The following is a 16,475-nucleotide window of genomic DNA, read 5'->3' as shown; positions in this document are numbered from 1 at the left end:
GCAAGTTCATGGTATAGAAGCTCAACTAAAAGTGCAAGCTCTTCATATTGGAGTGAGAAACGATAAGAGAACGAATATCAGTTCTTGGAGTGAAAAACGAAAAAGAAGAGGAATAGTGTTCGAGTGGGAGGATCAATGTGGAAATGACGAGTTGTTGCTGTTGTTGTTAAATCCTAAATCTCATACTTGATTAACCCTAAATCTCAAATTCTATTTATTTAATTTTTAATGATTAATTAATACAAGTTAAAATAATGAAATTGATTGCGTTTGTTTCAGATTTTTTCATGAAAAAATCAATTTTTTTATACTAAAAATCATTTTTTATTATTTGAATGATGTTTGTTTCATATTTTTGAAAAATTATTTTATTAAAAAAATAAAATTTTTGGTTAAAATTGAAAAGCTAAAAATAGTAACTTCTCATATAGATGAAAGAGAAATGTGTCACAAATTTAAAAAATACAACTTAACTCACAAGCTAAAGAATATGGTGTAATTACCTTTTTCTTTTTGGAAAATACAATTTTGTCTTCCATCAATTTTTACTAAGTTTTGATATATATATATATATGACTAGCACAAATACACAAATTGTTTAGATAACTTTTTATATGAATATTTTAAAACTTTTATTATAACATGTTACTTTTCTTAATTCGATTTATGGTCAATTTTTTCTATCGCATAAATATTTTCTGTTATTTTAAATATTTTATATAAAATATTTGGTAGTAGCAAAACATTAAAGGTATTTAAATTGGTAAAGAAAAAGTATAAAGTCTATTATAAGGTTTAATTTCGTTGTTGGTATTGGTTTTGAAAAAGAGAGGTAGAAAGAGTAGATAAAAATGAGAAGTAGAAAGATATGACGTATAGAAAGAGAAAAATATTAATGTATTAAGAAAAGTCATATCTGTTATAGTAATTTTGTACTTTAAAAAATAATTTTTATAAAATTGTACACATAGATTAAAAATTATTTTTATGATAGTAAATAAACGAAAATTAAAAATCATTTTTAAATAAATCTCTACAAAAAAATCTCTAAATTTTCTAAATTAAATATCTTTTTTATTTAAATACAAACGCACTCATTATATATACGAACAAGCATACTATTAGTTGTGAACAAAATTTAAGCCTAGTCACATAGAACACATTCTCGTTTTTGATGCACTTCCACAAATTTTAATGAACGACCAAATTAAAAATATTTTAAAATTTTAAGGTTAAATTGAAAGAAAATATTTTTAAAAAGATTAAAATCAAAACAATCTCTATTTGCATTAGCCTTTATATTATCTCTGATTTTACATATAAGAGAAAAATATATAATTAAAGTTAATGTCTTTAATTTAAATTTTAAATTAAATATATTAATTTTTACTGAGATCGTCAAAAAAATATTCAAATAATGCAGATAGAAAACATTTGTTAATAAATTTTAATAAAAAATGTATGATTAAAATAATTATTAGTTCAATTTTACTTAAGTTATGGTTGAATTTTGAATTACCAACCTATTTCCTTTTCTCTTATGATTTAATCGAAAGATTATAATAAAAGGAATGCGACTAGGTGAGATGTTGATGAATGAAAAGGTTTTATTGTCATTAGACATATTTAAGGTCGTCTGAAAATTAAAAAGTGCAAACATTTCTAAGAAGACTACTAGAAAAGGAAGTGTTTTAAAAGTGACGATTAATGGTTGAAAAAAACTTTGTTAGGAGAGGAATATCAATAACTATATTAGTAAAGAATTTTAGAAAATTTCTATAATTTTGCTATCGTCTATCAATGGTTTGACTCATTATTATTACTGATTGGTTTAAACCACAACAACTACTAAATAAACAAAACACCAGAATTATTAGCCGTTACTCTGTTAGAGTAAAATCAAAAGCTTTTGAGCTGGTAAAATATTTTATCTCTAAACTTCAATTGTAAATGATATTGACTGGTACCTGAAGGAATCCCAACCTTCATGTGACCAAACATGCAAAATACAGTTGTAAATTGAAAAATATGTTTGACAAAAAGTTACATAAATTGGATAAAAGTAATACTTTGTAAAAAAATATGGAAAAGTTTACTTATTCCAAGTACTATTAGATTTTATTTTTTATCGATGGAATACGGTTAAATAGAATGTCATGAATATATATTATATTGTTTGAATCTTTTTAAAATGAATGAAGTGACATAGAACATAATAAAATTCAACTCATCTCATAATATTACGCTTATTATTATTTTTTCTACCAATTTAAAAGATATGCAATGGAATAAAACATCTTGATTAACTAGTTTTTTTGTTTCCTTAATTTTTATTTTGTAATACGTACAAATTGAAATTTGGTTTGTTCTTCTTCTCCGTGATATAAGTAGATTAAAATCCTAATACTAAAATATGGCTGAAACTAAAAGCACTATCTTCCAAATTTTCGAAGCTTAGCCAAATCATATGTGAGGCTCTCTCAAAAGAATACTCCAGCAATAAGAAATACCCACAAACCGTGTATCACACCAACTAATTGCCAATGATTTTGGAATGTGTACCCTCAATAATAAAATGAATATATCAACGATTCAAAACAAATGTTAAGCAAAACCCCGAACCTAAGAACTTGACTAAAAAAAAGTAATACATTATACATGAAAGCACAGTTTAAAAAAACGAGTATTATACTTATCATGGGTTTTCAATCTGAATCCAGGCAATAACCACTCCGAATTCCAAATTATAGCTGTAAAAAAATTCACAAACTCTAAAAAGAATTTAAATATTTTTTTACTAAAATTTAAAAAAGTGGACATATATGCTTTCTAAACCCACAAAATTCTAGGTGGTTTTTAGTGTAGGAGTTTTCCTATTTTGATCTTTTTAATTATAAAATTTTTTGACTTCTCCAACATGTGAGCTGAGATCATTAATTAATATACTTGTCAAATTGATAATTCTACTCTAAATATCTATTCAACTCCTAATTTTTTTAATTTTTTATTTATCGAAATTGAGTTTCTGACCGTGTAAAATAAAGTACTACATTTGAATCTAAACTTCTAATAATATATTTAGAGGTGACAAAATCAATGAGTCGATCATTCACATGCTTCAATAATGGGTTGATTGTACAGCCCAATTGACCCGTGCTATCACAAACAGACACATCTCTATTGCAGTACTACATTTTAAAAACATAATTATGGGCCTCAAGGCGAAACAGAAAATAGCCCAACTTATAACACCATGTATTTTCCAAAAAAGTATATCAGACATACAAATTAGAAAGGAAAATAAAAATAATATAATTTAAAAAAAGTGTTTTTACCGTACTTGTTAATTTATTAAAAAAATATAAATTTTATATTAAAAATTGTATATTTTATTTCCAATAAAATTTAAAATTGTTTTCAAAATATAATCTCATGACCTTTCTATTTTATTTTATTTTTGTAGAATTTTACATTTTAAAGACAATTTTTTTTATATATATTTCTAAAATGTATGTTAAGGATAGAATAAGAAACTCTCAATTTTAAAATTCTGCTAGGACCCTCGTATAGTCCCTATATCCCACATTTTCTTTAAATCTTACTTTTGCACTTCACTATTTTCACAATAAAATATTCGAGATAAAAACAATATTCGGACAATTTCAAATGTTGAAAATATTGGAATTAGTTTTTTCACATTTTAAAAATTAGAACATAAAATAATTTATTTTCATAAAAAAATTACATATGCCTGACAAAATTATTACAATTAAGAGGAAATACGGTTATTCAAAAATGCCTTCCCTCCGATTAAAAAATAATTGGAAAGAATCACGATGAAACACCTATTCAATTGACAATTTCAATTTTGAGGAGCACCACGAGGAAGTAGTAGTAGATTCACTCTATGCGGGAGATATTGATATCAGGTTAGATCTTAATAATCCTACAAGTTATAAAAATGTAATTCACGAGATATTTAGATACAGTTTATCTAATTCAGATAATACAATAACAGAGAAAAAATCTTATTTATCTATATATACATATTGAAGGTTCTTGAAGTGATACAATGTCAGAGGAGAACGTTGTTCAAAATTATCAAATTCTTTTAGATTTAGATGCAAAATTACATTCAAATAATGTGGTGGCTATATTGGCTAGTATAAAATATCCAAATATTATTGCCACATATGATAATTTAGGCTAAATTATATTCGTAATCCCTTAACTTAATTTCAAGTAACGATTTAGTCCTTTATCTTTTTTTTTTTTCTCGAGTCGGTCCTTTATTTTAATTTTAAGTGACAATTTGATATTTGATATTTTAAAATGTCAACAATGTTGTCCTTTTTTTAACAAAAATTCAAAAAAAAATCATCAAATTTTTCAAACAAAACCTATAAAATTCATTATCATCTTCAATTAAATGCAAATTTAATCAAATTCATATATTAAATCTTGAAATAAACTCATATTTTCATTCTTTATTTGATGTTGTTGGAAATGAAAATATGAGTTTATTTGAATATTTGAGTTATGAATTTGATGAAATTTGCATTATATTGAAAATGATTATTAATTTTATGAGTTTTGGTTGAAAATTTTGATGATTTTTTTGAATTTTTGTAAAGAAAAGGATTACATTGTTGATATTTTAAAACATAAAATATTAAATTGTCACTTAAAATTAAAATAAAAGACCAACTCGGGAAAAAAAAAGATAAAGGATTAAAACGTTAACTGAAATTAAGTTAAGATACCACAAATGTAATTTAGCCGATAATTTAAATTCCAAAATTGTCCGAAATTTAGAGATATTGCTGAACTTTTTGGAAGATAGAGATATGAATGTAACAAAAGGTAAAAAGAGATATCCTAAGGACAAATAGAAGGCAACAACTAGCGGGGAATAAGTTAGGTCAAACTAAGCTTTACAAGGCTAAAGCGTGGTCTGTCGAAAAAAGTTCAAGACCTAAGTTTGACCTATGACCTATTGCTAGTTTAGTTTTTAAGCCTAAGTCTCGGTTTGATGGAAGTTCGTTTTAACATATTTGAATGAGTAATCAAACATGTATTTAAATAGACTAACAAGTTAATATGTCAATAAAATTAAGTTTTATTTTGATATTTAACACAACATTTAGAAAAGTATGACATCCTACTTCACACCTCTATATGCTTAAATTATTAAAAGTTCAATATCTAACTAAAAATAATCAAAATTTAATATAATAATTATAATATTAATAAAAAAATATTCTTTATATTTATTTAAATAGATTGGTTTGATAAGTCTAAAAGGTTTTGTATGTGACATGTACTATGACATTTTTAATTAAATATTCATCAATTTGTTCTTTTTATTTTTAATAATTTTATATTTGTGTTATTATTGATCGACGAACTCTCTCAATATGAGTGAATAAATATTATTTTCAAGTAAAAAAAATAAAAAAGAATTAAGTTATTATGATAGGAGTTACTCGTTGAAAATGTTGATACCCGATTTATTTACATATTAGTAAATTCATATATTAAAAGATTATGTAAATATATAGAACACAAGTATACTAACGAATATATTTGTTTGACTAAAAAGGTTAAATATTTAGTAAAAATAATATTTAATCTATTCATTGATGTATTAATTTCTATATATTTACTCGTTCTATTTTTTAATTAATATATATTATTTGTTGAAAAACAAATAATAAACAAATATATTTGAAGCTATTAATGAATAAGAAGTTGTTTTTTCTTTTAAAAAAGAGTAAAGAACATTAATTACGTTGTTCCCATTAAGACCCATCAGCATAAGATATGCCTAAAACAAATAGAGGATATTAAATATTATTTTAAAATCATAAGGTATGTATTTACGTTTTGACTGGATCATGTGTGACTATATATATATATATATATATATATATATATATATATTAAATAAACTGGATCATTATAAAATAAATAATTAAATATATTACTTTTTATATTTATTACAAAATATATTATTATTTTTAGATTGAAATACCATTTCTCATCATAAATTTTCAATATAAAAATAATATCTTTATTATTTTATTACTGTATATATAAAATTAATAATACATTATATCATATGTTAATAAATTGCAATTAAAGAGAAAATGTAACATAATTTTAATAATAAATTTACTAACATAGGAATATCAATCAACATTGAAATTATGTTATGAGTTTAATTTTCTTGTATTACTATTTAAAAAATTTAATTGCAGATAAATTATGTTTAATCATGTGAATGACTTTATAAATAATTATGATAAATATTAAATATTATTAATGATTATAATTTATGATTGTGTGCTCAGTTTTTTATTGGGTTAAGTATGTTAACATGCACATTAATTTTTGTGTAATTTTTCTTTTGATTTTAAATAAAATAAATGAAATTATTAAATTATAACTAATAAAAATTAAATTACGTTGTATAAATATTTTCTCTTCTACAAACTGTGAAGAAATAAAAAACGAAAAAAGACACTCTCATGCGGTTAGCGTTTAGTGCAGTTATAAAGTAATAATCATAGATTGTTATTTGTTTGCATTGAGAAAATATGGATAATTGGAACGAAACATTTTTTACAAATTAACAATCGCTCACAAATTGAAACTCCTAATTTGAAAATGGATACAACCGTTCGTCCCTCTCTAACATGTATCAACCATCGGCGTTTCGACTTCAGGGTAAAAAGGGAAGAAAAGTAGGCCCCAACAAAAAATTGTCTTACCTTTATGTCCATCTAGCAGTATGATTATATAATTTTTTTTACATATATAAATTAAATTTTTATTATATATTTCATTTCAAAATTTGTTATTTCACAATAATTTTTTTTACACATTTATAAATTTCATTTGTATACAATTTTTTGACTTAATTTGTTTATAATTTTTTTTAATGGTTGTATATTCATTTTAAATATATAGACTTTTTTAAGAAGGCATAATAAATTAAAATTAACTAATTCGATCATCAATGCATCCCAAATTAGAAATCAATATACAAATTTAAACATCAAAGAATTTAACGACCTAAATAAAGTATCGTCATAAAAAAGATGGACCGAGATCAACAACTCCCTTAAAACGTCAATCAAATACAATTAGAACTACACATATTTAATAACTCCTAAGCAACTAAGAGGATTGTTCCACCATTGGTGTAAATTCATCTAAAATATTTTGACATCGTCTTAGAGCTATGATAAAGATAGTAATTTATTATTATTTACAAGAATATTCAACACACACTCTTGTTATTTAGAAACACCAAAATTTTTGACGTGTCAAATAATTCAAACAATGTCATACTCTTTTATTCCTATTGAGATAAACCCCAAATCAATTCAAAATTATTATCCACATTTTTTCAAAAGATGAGATAGTCTACAAATAAATATTGTGACAATTTCACAATAGCAACGCACATATGAGCTTAACACACCGCATTGAATATTTAAAATATTTACTTATAATATATATATATATATATAAAATGAATGTTGCGTTAACTATTACAAATCGTAAAGTAACTCATCAATAATAAAGCCTTTTATAAACCTTATGTCCATACACATTTCTAAAAAAGAGGAAGACCTATCACCCTCCTCCACCAAAACAATATCATTATTTTTAATCTATAAATAAAATATTTGAAATTTTTTATTTAGTGTTTTTGTTTATATTGTTTTATTTAATTTTATTTGTCTTAAAAAAATAATAAATTATATCGTAATTAATTCGCACAACTACGACGTCTTAAATTTAAACTCAAAACAAGACGTATAATCTAACATTATTTCTATTTGTTAGTTGAATTATAATATTAAAATATTATTTTATTTATGTATATCCAACTATTTTTATTCAATATATGTATACCCAACTATGAAGAAAAACAGTCACTTGTGTAATTAAACATTGTTACATTGGTTCCTATGTACATGTTAGATCGATTACTTGTCCGATCTAACATCAAGCGTTGTAATAAATAGTTAATTATAAAATCGGCTAAAATGACAGATGTTACAAGTCAAAATTCAAAATTGATTTATTAGATCAGGTCAATTTGAATCAATCTAACAAGTCATATTCAAAATATAACTAAATTTCATATTTCCTTCATTATAGCAATTAATAAATCAACTAAATTTTAATTGCATCGTATCATTGTCACATCAAATAAATAGAACCAGAATACTGATGTATTTATAGACATAATCGAATTGAACATGTCCCAAGGAGTCACATGATGGCATCAACTATGTTGACAATACATTATACTTAACATGACAACACAAATAAATCACAAGTGTGAGTATATATAAACGATAGTAATATATATATACTATTAGTGACATAAGCTAACATGGACTAAAGCTAAGTAGATGGCCATGAAGAGGAGATAATAGACACTGTGACAAATTGATTTAAGGATCAGAGACAAGTTGTGGAGGCTACACATAGAAAAGACCAACTGACAAAAAGATGACTTCAAAGATGTGACCTCTCTTTAACTAAAAACCTCAAAATACTCTAGTTGAACAATGCCCTTGTATGTGCTTCAATCATAAAAATTAAATGCTTGCAGATGTTAGTAGAAGAGGTGAATAAATAATGAGGCAACAATAACCAAATAATTATACATACATCAATATTTTTAAGTTAATTTATGATACCTAGTAGCATAATGTAGGAGCAATCACGAAGTACGTCAAACTCATGAAGTTCACACTGGAAGGGTACTCCACGTTCAAAGGATTGGCCACTGTTTCTCCCAATACCAAAGGTAACATAATTGAATAAGGGAAAAATAATAACTTTTATCGGTCACTAATTTGGACAGATTATAGCATCATGTCACCATGCAGCAATAACAGACGATTGAAGAGAGAAGCAGAATGAACTTTATTATAACAATTAGGAGATAAAACAATATTTTCCTAATACTAAATATCATGCGGGACTTCCTTGTTCAAATACTAAATATCATAACGTATAGCATAACATCATTAAATATATTTGTCGAAATACTAACCACTACCTTTTGCTACCTTTTCATTTGAAAAGGTAAGTGCTCTCATATCATATTATATGCGCATATGACACCAATTTTAACCACACGATCCAAGTCAATCGCATCAATGTGGCACCTGATAAAAAAGCAGAATCCCACCTGCACATCAAAGGACCCATAAGATATCAGTGCTATAACAATACCCATTACCGAGAAACTATAGTTACATTATTATATCCATGAGGTATACACTTTTTTTGTATTTGGCATATCACTGTTCAAAAACATGCCACATATGTAATCAAATTTGATCTAGTAGTAGGGGATATAAGGTTAGCTTGGGTGCTAGAGTGGATATGAAAACCTTCCTGTAGCTGAAGCAATCCTATCTCTGGTTTTAAATGCTTCTCGTTTTTATCCCATTTATACTTTAAATCACTCAAACAAGAATGATTACACAAAACAATTTAACAAAAAGTGAAATTGGTGATGTAAGATAAGAAGGGAAAACACCCTCCAATAGCACCAAGAAGAACAACATCAGATTGTAGGTGTGTTTGAAACACTATACATTGATCTTTTAACTAGTACTTTGGCACACACTTAAAAGAAACAATTTTTTTTTACATTAACAAAAAATAAATAATTTTTTTTTATTATTAAAAATACTATTTTTTGTAGGTGTGTACATTGATCTTGTAACTATGCAAGACTTGTTTGATAGTTTTTGCTATACATGTCATTACGTTGGTGATAACATCATAGAAATTTTTTCAAATTCTCTTAAATTGTGTGGATGTTGATTGTACAATCGCTTGACTGCAATTAGTCGAGAACTTTTCAACACACACTTGTATACAGTACTAGAGGCACCATATCCAATAATAAATTTCTCACTGAGATTCTCAGTGTTTCTCATTCTGTCATCCAAAGTGTGAATTTCCAAATCCATATGAAGAATTACAAGTTTAGGGGCCTCTGAAAAAACAAATATAATAACCAAAATCAAGTGAGAAAAAGCAAGATTGACGTTACTATCCAAGTAGAATTCAACCATCCATTATACCTTGCCCTGTCTTGCTAGATCCTTTAATCAACTGCTTGGATTGGTGGTTCTATAGATAGCGACAATTACCATAGTGAGTAACATGATGAGACCAAGAGCAAGACATACAACTGCAACTCTAGAAAAAAGTTCTGAAAAAATAATACAATATGGTCAGTTATATTTAAAAACTTAATCTAAAAAATCATTTCAAAATGGTTTAAACCTCACAAACCTCTTGATTTTGGAAGATAATGATGACATATAGATCCTTCTCAATTTCCACATAACAAAGGATTCCCAAAGAAGCTACAAATTGTGAAGTTAAATAAGTTATCAACACATTCAAGTTCATGACCATGAAATATAAAGGTTTGCTCTGCACTACATGTCAGCTGAAAATCGTGTGAAGTTCTTCATAGATGGAACTACTCTAGTGAAGTTGTTATAAGAAAAGTTTCTAAAACATGAACAAGACATTAGCATGGATTTAGTTCATAGAGGCTCAAAGCAATATTAATTGAATAAAAAACAGAAAAGCAATAGGCTTCCTGTCGAGAATAGCCACATGGAAGAAAGACTGAAACAATTGGAGAGGTGATAAAAAATATTCTCGTGCAAGTCATTGTTGTTCAAAATCATATCATCGGTTAAAGTAATGGAAAATCAGTAAACAAGTTACCCGACAAGGAATAAACACAAAACATTAAGCACAAAACTCTTCATAGTTAGACATACAGAGACGCAAGGTTCTGCAGCTGTCCAATATATGGTGGAATGTTCCCCGAAAGGTTGTTGAAGGACATATCATTGGAGAAAATATAAATCATTATGAACCAATTAAACCCAAAGGAAAAACAACTTAACAAGACGTTGAGAATTCAATCGTCCAGATCAGAAAACATCAATAAGACTTACATAATTTGTATGCTTATGAGATTGCCAAATTCAGCAGACAAGGGACGGTCAAGATGATTATGACTCAACTTCCTGCATTTATAACATTTAAAAATACACTAATTCAGTAACAAGATACCGCAAGGAGGCCAATCTTTCAATTTCAATACTTGAGGCCACTTAAGCCAATCCATACGACCATTTGTGTAACCAATAAAGAATTGGTGCACATCAATATCTCATTGCATTCGACCAAATCAAATAAAAATTCAAAAATTACCAGCAACAGATAGACATGTCAAGTAAAGTTAGAAAAAAAATTGTAAAAATAAGCATGTAGAGTTTACTCTAGCCTGTCTGACAATCGAAAGGAAAGAAAATTAATACAACTAAAGAACAATATTTTCAACAAGAGAACATAAAAAGCAGAAAATATAACCACAATTGTGTCTATATAATTTGAGTAAGGACAAGAAACAGGAAAAAAAACAAAAATAAAAAAACTGAAAGTAGAGGATGCAAAGGCAACAATAAGAAAACTCCACAAACACGAGATCTACTATTCTTGTCAATTAACATTTTGAAATTTCCTTTTTCAATTAAAAGAGTAGGATAGAATTTAATTTATAGTATCATTAATAGATGGATGATTATGTAGGTAACATACAAGAAAAGTTCTAACTCAGAAGTTCTTATTTCATCAACAACAAAAACTCATAAGTTGATAACTAAAATTATGAAAAGATGGAGGTACAAAAGGACATAAATGAAAAAAAAAAGATATATACTTACAACAATTCTGCAAGTCTCTTTATACTAGAAGGTATGCACAATGTTCTAGCCTATAAAAGTATTTTGATGTTTCAAGGACAATTTTCCTTGAGAAGCAAACATAATTGAAGCAAATGATGCTACAGAAGCAGGATGCCTTGTAGTTTCTGCTATGCATTGAAAACAAATTAAGTACCTTAGCAATACCTTTAAAATCAATATTTGTTTTCCACCTGAAGGAAACAAATTAATAAAACTTAGATCAGTGAAAGAGATGTGATTGGGTTAGGTTACTCGTGGAGTTGTACTCTCAAGTTCAAAAGCTTGTACAACATTAGAATTTCAATGCAGGGATGTGAGCAATCTTGGACATGTGTTGCCATCTCTAAAGCAGGCATCAACAAATATTCAGTAGCTTAAGAGAGGAAGGAAACATGTATCTTGGTGTAACCCAAGTCTTTGACACTCATCAAATTCCAATTTTTTCAAAGATGAAGGAAACTTGTCTAGCAAGGACTTAAGGTTTGGACAATTTTCAAATACAAGTGATTTCAAAAGAGAAGGCAATGTGTTATGGAAAAGACTCAAGTCTTGAACAATATTAAAATGTTAGACTTTTTATAGAGGAAATGTGTTGCAGTGCATTTAATTTAAATGTTATAGGACACATTTGGAGGTGATAATTCTTGGTCTGTGCAATATTGATGTTTTCTTATCATCTTAACATTTTAATACTAGTAAACTACCAATATTATTACAAGCAAATTACCCTTTAACATTTTAATACTAATAAAGTATAAAATCAATCACAGGAAAGGAAAAGTGTTTTTATTTACCTTTAGTGGAACACCAACACCATTTGTGCAAAATACTCTAGCATTATCAACAAGTTTGCAATATCTTGAAAATGCATTAACAAATCTTTTATGAGATTTCAATTGTGAATTCATCATCATTGCTCTTCTTGTCATAATAGCTCTTCTGTTAATAAAATTCCAATAGAAAATGTTAATCATATCATAACAAAAAATCACACAATAAAATTACTAATATAGTTGAATCTCAAAGAATATACACCTAATGCCTCTAATAACTACAAGATAGCCATCACAAACCACGTCGACTAGCTTGATTCTGTAAGGCTTTTGCGCACATAGTTCTTCTTCTGATTGATGTTCTTCTTCTTTCTCATTCACTTGCTGCCAATAATTATGAGTAATTGTTTCATCCTCTGCAACTTTAGATTAAAGATTAATAATAAGAACAATTATTAATCTAAGATTAATAATAAGAACAATTAATAGTGAAATAATTTTAGATTGTTAAGTAAGAAATAAGAATTATTAGAAAATTATTAAAGAAAGCAACAAATACTTGCTCACACACTTCTCGATGGTGAAAGAAATCGACACTTCTCGATAGCAACAAACGCTTCTCGACAAATTGAAGAGGAAGACAAAGAAAATTCATTGCAGCGCAGAAGTAGAAAATGTTGCGTCGGACTAACTCGTCGCCGATGCTAAAGGCTGTAGAGTTTGCGGGTAAAAACATAATTTAGGGGAAAATAAAATTTACCCGTCGATTGTGAATGAGAGAGTGAAAACAAAATTTAGAAAGACTGAAAACTGAAGTTTGTATGAGTTCGCGCTGAATGACGAAGTTCATCCAATTCGTGTTAAAGGATGAATGATGAGTTCGTATTAGAGGATGAATGGTAAATTCACATTGAAGGATGAATGTTGAAAGTTGAAGGATGAAAGCGCGAGTGAAGGATGCAGAATGGAGAAGAATGGGTTGAAGGATGTTGTGGCTTGTGCAAAAGGAGTGTTTTTTTTTCTAATTTTTTAGTTAATATATGGGTTTTTTTGTCGATAAAATGCTTCTTATAACGGTCTAATATAATAGATCTAACAAAATAACAAATTTGCTACCGTCTTTTTTTTTTTATGTAATTTTTTTTTTTTAATATATAAGTTAGAACAGTTCAATTAAAACATATCTAACAAAATTTATTACCGCTTTACTTATTACATTAAATATATAACAACCGATCTAATATCGACGATATATCAAAGTTAAAATATACTAGTTACTATTCCAACAACCAAATACCAACTTAATAATAAAGATTTAAAGTTGATGTGCGAAATGAGAGAGTGGAAATCGATGGCAATAAGTTATCAATAACCAATTTCGTAAATAAAAAAACAAAGTTATCCATAACCAATAGCTGTGTAGTCCTTCTCACGTCAGAAGTAACACGTCGACATATGTCCCTATATGAGTCTGACAAACGTTTGCATTTGCATGTGGGTTAAATTTTGGATCTTTGGCATTTGTGCGAAATGAGTTTATATAGTTTCACACCACTTAGACTAAGGAATTGTAAAAAAAAGTTTGTGTTTGTATGTATATATGGATAATTGTGCGATGGTTACGAAACATGTACCTTAACGAATATAGATAACATAAATGAATATTTTAATTGTCTATCAAATAATAAATATGATCATGAATGTAATAATATCTTTAATGACAAATTTTAATTGATATTTTCTTTTTGCGTGTTCATATTGTTTCGCCACTCAAGATCGTAGATTATTATTAATTTAATTATTTAATTTTTAATTTACATCTAATCTTTTAAAATTTATCTACAATTTTCTGTTAAAAAATTTAACGGTTAAATTAAAATTTTAAATTATTTAGTTAATAAATTATAATATTTTAAGATATTAGCAATGATATATCACTAAAAAAAACTCATTTGACACTTGCCACATAAATTTTTATTAAAAGTAAAGACTAAAATTGACAATTTTAAAGTTTATTTAACTCCTACAAATATTTTTAGTGCATACAAAAATTTCATTCAAATTTTGGTATATTTATAAAAATAGTTTTTTTTACACTTTAACCCTTTAATTTATGTATTAATATACTTTTAAATAAAATATTTATATCTGTGATGAATTACATTTATCTTTATTGATAATTTTGTCTTTACTTTATCATAATTTTGTTTATAGTTAATATTATAGCCTGTAAAGATGTTAATTAATTGGCTTTCGTGTAAATTTTTTCTTCCAAATGTCATTAAGTTTGTATTTATTTACAGAAAATTTTATTACAAAACACTATCTAGCTTGCATTGTCCATAAAAGTTCACCCTTTTTTTAGGTACTGAGTTACCCATCGGCCTCATATTTTTTTATATTTATTTAATTATATTTAATAAAACAAAAATATTAAATTAAATAAGTTATTTAAATAAATAATTTTTATATAAATCAAATCTAGTTTTCTTTTGTACTTTTCTATGATTTCATTGTCTTTGTGCAATATTATTTGTTTTATTATTTTGGTACGACATTTTATTATTTTCGATTTCGTTACGTTGTTTTGTAGATTCAAATTGATAAATCAACTTCAATCAACTGTATATTTAATCAATGACTTAGCTATTTCAGCATTTCAAAGAGAATTAATATATATAAAGCCATTAGATTTCAAAGATGTTAGATGTTATGTGATTGAATTCCCACCCAATAACTTTTGGATATTATATGCTATAATATCTCTAAATTTATTTTCTTTCTATCTTCGTAATAACTCAAATTAAAAACTCCATAATAAAGATTTTATTATTATTTGTATATTTTTTTGACTCAAGGTTTTTATTTTTATTAAATCTTCATTTTTATTGTTTATTGTTTATTGTAACTTTCAAATTTCAATTCTTATTATTGTAATATTATATTAACTCAAATTTCACAAATTTTAAATTTCAATAATTGTAACTTAACTATTGAAAATGTTATTTCGATTTTATATAATCTAAAAACTTTTTTTTTTATTCAGCTGCAAGCATTATTAATTTAGAATTAACCATTATAAACAATTTTATTAATAAATTCATTAATTTGTTTATTATAATAAAATGATGGGTGTGTCTAGTTTGAATTATGATATTCAAAATTTGACTTTTACAAGTTTTATATTTAATTTTGAAAATTATTTTTCAAGGGATTGTTTGAAAATGCCAAATTTTTTCAGATTTATTTTTATTAACAAAAAAACGATGATTGAAGAGTAGTTTATATTTTGGTAAATAATAAAAATGCAGGTTTAATAAAATTAAAATTCTTGAGTAAAAAAAATATAAAAATAAAAATAAAATCCTTAAATAATTATATTTCACAAGTACGGAAGGAGTTTTATTTTTTGGATACAACATTATGGAGTTTTTAATTCGAATTATTACAAAAATAAAAATAAAAAATAAATTTAGAGATATTTTTTCATATAATATCCAAGAAATATCGGATGGAGATACACTCACAAAATATCTTTAATGATGAATAATTTAATCCAATAGTTATTATTAATAGTTCTTATTTCTTATAATATATATATATATATATATATATATATATATATATATAAACCGATATTTTTTTTAATGAAAATATTAAAACAGTATCATATTAAGGCCACAAAATGAATGATTTTATATATATATATATATATATATATTATTTTTGAAATTTTAAGACATGAAACTATCAATTGTTTACTTATTCAAAAGTGAATGAAATAAAAATTCAAATTTGACAACTCATTTAAGGAATAAATTTATTGGTTTTCATAAAACATAGTAATTGAGATTATATAGTAGTAACGATATCTCGAAAATAATAA

The 16,475-nt window shown here is 25.8% G+C and overlaps 1 long non-coding RNA gene across 6 annotated transcripts; it reads right to left on the bottom strand.

The window, feature by feature from the left end:
- Positions 1 to 8,250: 8,250 nt before the first annotated feature.
- On the bottom strand, positions 8,251 to 13,614 carry LOC105851897 (uncharacterized). 6 transcript variants are annotated; one of them, XR_012162682.1, is made up of 7 exons: positions 13,149 to 13,614; positions 12,852 to 13,011; positions 12,611 to 12,755; positions 10,342 to 11,096; positions 10,128 to 10,258; positions 9,089 to 9,220; positions 8,251 to 8,812 (listed from the first exon to the last, which is right to left on the bottom strand). It is a non-coding gene; the product is annotated as an uncharacterized lncRNA (long non-coding RNA). The 6 variants fall into 6 exon arrangements; XR_012162684.1 differs by lacking the exons at positions 8,251 to 8,812; positions 9,089 to 9,220 and adding an exon at positions 9,228 to 10,039 and having other exon boundaries at positions 10,342 to 10,415; positions 10,789 to 11,096; XR_012162683.1 differs by lacking the exons at positions 8,251 to 8,812; positions 9,089 to 9,220 and adding an exon at positions 9,228 to 10,039 and having other exon boundaries at positions 10,342 to 10,415; positions 10,845 to 11,096.
- Between the last annotated feature and the right edge of the window lie 2,861 nt (positions 13,615 to 16,475).

Source organism: Cicer arietinum, chromosome 4 (assembly GCF_000331145.2).
Source record: "Cicer arietinum cultivar CDC Frontier isolate Library 1 chromosome 4, Cicar.CDCFrontier_v2.0, whole genome shotgun sequence".
Classification (NCBI taxonomy): Eukaryota; Viridiplantae; Streptophyta; class Magnoliopsida; order Fabales; family Fabaceae; genus Cicer; species Cicer arietinum.
This window is presented reverse-complemented; position numbering and strand designations above follow the sequence as displayed.